Here is a 6,000-nt window from a genome sequence, read left to right as displayed (position 1 = left end):
GATGTCAGTCATTGATGACCTGTTTGATGTGGACACCTAGAAATGAATATCTTCAAATAAGGCATCATGTAAGCTGAACAGGTATTTGATTCCAGAATGGTAGAGCTGAATGGTCTTAACCAAACTGGATGATCAATTCTCATGATGCCAGGGCTCAGAGTAAAGTTTGGAGTTCCAGAAGCCAAAAAGTACAAATATTAAAGCTTACTCTCTCAGACCACTGGGTAGATAATTCATTTCCCAATGAAGGATCTCATTTGTTCATGTATTCAAATAATCATAAGTGCTTACAAATTACCTGTGCCAGGTACTTTGCTAGCTGTTGGAAAGACAAAGGTGAGCAAAAATTAACGTGTATCTTGCCCTTACAGAGTTTATAGTTATAACTATAATTCTAACAAAGGCCATTAAGGAAAGCTTGAGACGGTGCTGTGGCTCATGCCTATAATCATAGCACTTTGGGAAGCCGGGTCAGGGGAATCGCTTGACTTCAGGAGTTTGAGACCAGCCTGAGCAACATAATGAGACTTCTTCTCTACAAAAAAATTTTAAAAAATCATCCAGGCATGGGGTGCATGCCCGTAGTCCCAGCTACTCAGGAGGCTGAGGTGTGAAGATTGCTGGAGCCCAGGAGATCAAGGCAGCAGTGGGCCATGATTGCACTACTGAACTCCAACCTGGGCAACAGAGCAAGACCCTGTCTCAAAAAAAAAAAAAAAAAAGAGAAAGAGAGAGACTAAGGATTCAAGGTTTTTTAAAAAGTCATTAGTAATTTTGATTTTTATTCAAAGATCAGTTGCAAATCTATTACAGGTTTTTAAGTAGGAGATTTGAATTTTGAAATGATCACTCTGGCTGGGCGTGGTGGCTCACGCCTGTAATCCTAGCACTTTGGGAGGCCGAAGTGGGCAGATCACGAGGTCAGGAGATCGAGACCATCCTGGCTAAAACAGTGAAACCCCGTCTCTACTAAAAATACAAAAAATTAGGTGGGCGTGGTGGCAGGCGCCTGTAGTCCCAGCTACTCGGGAGGCTGAGGCAGGAGAATGGTGTGAACCCGGGAGGCGGAGCTTGCAGTGAGCCGAGATCGCGCCACTGCACTCCAGCCTGGGCGACAGAGCGAGACTCTGCCTCAAAAAAAAAAAAAAAAAAAAGAAAAAGAAAAGATCACTCTGGATGTTCATGGACAGAAGATTGTAGATGGATAGGAGGGGTTCAGAGACACCATTTAGAAGGCTGTTGCAGTAGTTTCAGGCAAGAGATAACAGTTGCTTTGACCAGGGAAGTAAGCCACTTAGCAGAATTGCTTTTGAAGTGAACTTTATAATCAGCATTGTTCTTCAGCCTCCATCTCTTTCCCACCATTCCCCCATTTACTTTGTGTTTGTTGTTGTTGTTTTGTTTGTTTTTGAGGCTCCCAGGCTGGAGTGCAGTGGCACGATCTTGGCTTACTGCAACCTCCGCTTCCCGTGTTCAAGTGGTTCTCGTGCCTCAGCCTCCTGAGTAGCTGGGACTACAGGCACATGCCACGCCCAGCTAATTTTTGTATTTTTAGTAGAGATGAGGATTCGCCATGTTCACCAGGCTGGTCTCAAACTCCCGGCCTCAAGTGATCTGCCAGCCTTGGCCTCCCAAAATGCTGTGATTACAGGCATGAGCCACCATGCCTGGCTCCCCATCTACTTTTAAAACTTGTTTACGGCTGGGCATGGTGGCTCACGCTGGTAATCCCAGCACTTTGGGAGGCCGAGATGGGGGGATCACCTGAGGTCAGGAGTTCAAGACCAGCCTGATCAACATAGTGAAAACCATCTCTACTAAAAATACAAAATTAACTGGGCATGGCGGCACATGCCTGTAATCCCAGCTACTTGGGAGGCTGAGGCAGGAGAATTGCTTGAACCTGGGAGGTGGAGGTTGTAGTGAGCTGAGATCGCACCATTGAACTCCAGCCTGGGCAACAAGAGCAAAACTCCGTCTCAAAAAAACCCAACCAACCAACCAACCAACCAAACAAACAAACAAACCTGTTTACAAGGACATCCAGCCCTTTCCTCTGTGAGGTCACAGCCCCCAAAACACAGATTATTAAAGGTTTTTAAATGTCTTTGTCTCCGTTTTTTACTGATTCCAATAGATGCTCTCTACAAGCATCCATGCATTCTATGAGGTCCTTTCAGGCTAATGTGTGTTCCTTGAACAGTACTTTATTTCTCTAAATAAAAAAATTGAGAGAACGTAACATAATATAGGATATTTCGTAAGAACTTAAATGGAAGGTGTTGCCCTCTTTTCTGAGAAACTCTTTAAGGAAAAATTCTGCTTTCTATTCAGTCATATAAACCACCTGCTTACTATGGACACTGTATGACTATAAGAACTGAGGTTGCAATGGTTAAAAATAAAAATAAATGAAAAATTTAAAAAACAGCCCTTACTCTCACAGAGCTTATATTCTAGAATGGGAGGAAATTATAATAAAATACATTAAGCACTATAAGATATGAAGTACAGGAGACTAAGGAGACAGGATAACTAAATGCAATATGCTATCCAGGATTAGATCCTAGAACAGAAAAGGGACATTAGTGAAAAAAATTAGTGAAATCTGAATAAAGTCTGTAGTTAATAGTATCATAACTGTGTTCATAACTTAGTTTTGATCATGGTACCATGGTTATGTAACATGTTAACACTGGGGAAGCTGGATGAAGGGTACATGGGAACTCTGTGTACCATCTTCGTAGCTCTTCTTTAAATCTAAAATCATTTCAAAATTAAATATGTACTAGAAGAAGGAGAAGGGGAAGAAGAAAGAAGAAGAACAAGAAGAAGGAGAAAGAAGAAGGAAGAGGAGGAAAAAGAAAAGAAAGGAAAGAAGAAGAAAGGGAAGAAGAAGAAGGAGGAGGAGGAGGAGAAGGAGGAGACGAAGGGGAAGAAAAAGGGGAAGAAAAAGGGGAAGAAGGGGAAGAAGAAGAAGAAGAAGAAAGAAGAAGAAGGAGAAGGAGAAGGAGAAGGAGAAGAAGGAGAAGAAGGAGAAGGAGACAGGATGATTTGGGAGCTCCTAGCAGGGCACTCAACCTAATCTGGGGGTGGGGGAGGCTTTCTGGGGAAGTGATGTTTAAGCTGAGACCTGAAGGACAAATAGAAATTAACCAGAGAAGAGATATTGAAAAAGACATCCAGAAATAGTATGTAGAATGTTTACAGTGCCAGAAGCAAGAGAAAGCATGACAAATTGTAGATATTAAATAAAATTAAGTATGGCTAGAGCTTAGAATAGGGTGGGGAATGGGAAGGAGAGGAGTGGTAGAAGATAAACCCAGAGTGGTAGGACACCAAGTGCCTTAAAAATCATGTTGAGGAGTTTAGAGTCTAAGGACAATTTCAAGAAGAAATAAAAATGACTAATAAAATGTATATTTTAAAACCTTCTTTACTGGTAGTCAAATAAATGGAAATTAAAGTAATTGGATAATATTTTGACTTGCTCATTTACCAAATATTTTAAAATTATAATATTCTTTGCCACCAAGAGTATGAAAAGAGAATTTCTTACTTTCTGCTGATAATATTAATATTTCTGGAATGCTATCTGGCAATTTAAATACAAAGGTCCAACAATGTTCATATCCTTTTATCCCTTCAGTTTTATGTCTGGGATGTTATTTTAAGGAAATAGTCAGAAATCTATTTTTAATTAACGTAAAAAGATGTTTCTTATCATTATTTATAACAGTACACAATTTAAAACAAAATTTAAAAAATTTAAAATTTAAAACAAAATAGGGACATAGTTAAATAAATGATTATGTTTCCATATGATGAAATAGTATGTGGTAAAAATAACATTTACAGCTTTGTGCAGTGGCAGTATCGTAGCCAATGAGGTTTATCCAAGGTGCGATTACTGCTAATTGAAAACTTTTCCCAATACCCCTCCATAATGACTTGAAATATAGTTGGCATTCGCAATTTTTGACAGTCTCTATGGAGACTGAACAAAAAAAAGAAAAAAATAACATTTACAAAGAATTTTAATGACACAGATTAAACATATAATGTACATATTATATAATATATCTTACATATATGTTATTATATATATAATTAGTATGTGCATGTGCATCATCTGTAGACAGAACTGGCTGTGTAATTTGCAGGGCCCAGTGCAAAATGGAAATGCAGTTCAAAATTATTAAGAATTTTAAGAAAGCAACAACAGAACCTCAAATCAAGTGTGGGACCCTTCTGAATAGGGGCCCTGCGTGACCGCACAGGTTGTACGCTCTTGTAACTGGCCCTGTCCCTAGAAAAAAAGGTGAAAGGAAATATCCCAAAATGTCAGTAGGGATTATCTTTGGTTTGGGGATTACTGATGATTTTTATTTCATGAGTTTAAACAATTTTTCACAATAGACGTATTTTATAATCAGAAAAAAAACCAGTATGCATCTTTTTTTAAAAGCCCCAAGTTACACTAAAAGCAGCACTACAATGAATTACATTATATTTTGCTTTTAGGCTCTTTTAAATATCCCTTTTGGGCCACTGGGAATAACAAATTCTATTTTTAAAGTTTCTATATTGTGTTTTTAAGTCACTGTAGAGAATAGAGCAGGATATAAAAATGAAATCAGTTCTTTGCTAAGTTTAAAAAAAAAGCAAGCACAAGCTGAACTACAAATAACACATTTCCATCTATTTTTGTCCCATATAGAATTAGCTATTTGGTTGGACATTGAACATTTGCTTGAATGGTATAATGCTGAAAATTCCTTCTCTAGCATCCTTAGACCTATATTCACATAATTGGCAGCCCACACTGGCAAAAAGAAGGCCTGCAAGAAGTCTATTGCATCCTTGTCCAATGAAGAATTTAGCAATATATTTTTTATTTTAATTTTGATTTATTTGTTTTTGAAATGGGGTCTCACTCTTTCACCTATGCTGGAGTGCAGTGGAGTGATCTTGGCTCACTGTAACCTCTGCCTCCTGGGCTTAAGCGATTCTCCCACCTCAGCCTCCTGAGTAGCTGGAACTACAGGTGCCCGCCACCATGCTGGGCTAATTTTTGTATGTTTTTGTAGAGATGGAGTTTCACTACGTTGCCCAGGCTATTTTTTTTAATGAAGAAAGGTTGCATCTGGAAGGCAATAAAAGACTCCTTAAATGAGAGAGCATTAAGTGACTTAAAAAATCATACAGATGGGCTGAGCACAGTGGCTCATGCCTGTAATCTCAGCACTTTGGGAGGCCGAGGCGGGCAGATGACTTGAGGTCAGGAGTTCGAGACCAGCCTGGCCAACATGGCAAAATCCTGTCTCTATTAAAAATACAAAAATTAGCTTGGCGTGGTGGCGGGTGCCTGTAATCCCAGATACTAGGGAGTCTGAGGCAGGAGAATTGCTTGAACCCAGGGGGCAGAGGTTGCAGTGAGCCGAGATTGTGCCGCTGCACTCCAGGCTGGGCGACAACAGCAAGACGCCGCCTCAAAAAAAAAAAAAAAAAAAAAAAAGTCATACAGATGGTATCTGCAACGTGAGAAAGAAAAGAAACTTTTTATCTGAGAAATGCAAGCCCCGCTTTAAATTATCAGGCCCAGAGCATTGAAATGTAACAAGAGTCACGCTTCACTCCCCCTTGAGCTAGGTAATCACTTCATGAAGCTACTTGCTATGTGGGCTCTAGATTTACTGACCCCAAGTAGCTATAAATAAACCTAACAATGCCATACTCTGGACACCATAACTCATACTCTATAGTTCAGCAATGTATATTGCCAATCGTTAATCAATATTATTTCTGTAAACCAATGAAAATTCCTCACAAGGTAGCAGTGAGCCGAGATTGCGCCACTGCACTCCAGTCTGGGAAACAGAGCAAGACTCTGTCTCCAAAAAATAAAAAATAAAAATAAAAATAAAAGAAAATCCCTCACAAACGACTTCTGTAATCACCCCCTCTCCTGATTCATTATTTTTTCTTTAAAAACGTAAG

At 39.4% G+C, this 6,000-nt stretch overlaps 1 non-coding gene across 1 annotated transcript; it reads left to right on the top strand.

Moving 5' to 3' along the window:
* Positions 1–3,856: 3,856 nt before the first annotated feature.
* On the top strand, positions 3,857–3,997 carry LOC112437708 (U4 spliceosomal RNA). Its single transcript, XR_003026253.1, has one exon. It is a non-coding gene; the product is annotated as a U4 spliceosomal RNA (small nuclear RNA).
* The last annotated feature ends 2,003 nt before the right edge of the window (positions 3,998–6,000 follow it).

The sequence above is a fragment of the Pan paniscus genome, chromosome 19, assembly GCF_029289425.2.
Source record: "Pan paniscus chromosome 19, NHGRI_mPanPan1-v2.0_pri, whole genome shotgun sequence".
NCBI lineage: Eukaryota > Metazoa > Chordata > Mammalia > Primates > Hominidae > Pan > Pan paniscus.
This window is presented reverse-complemented; position numbering and strand designations above follow the sequence as displayed.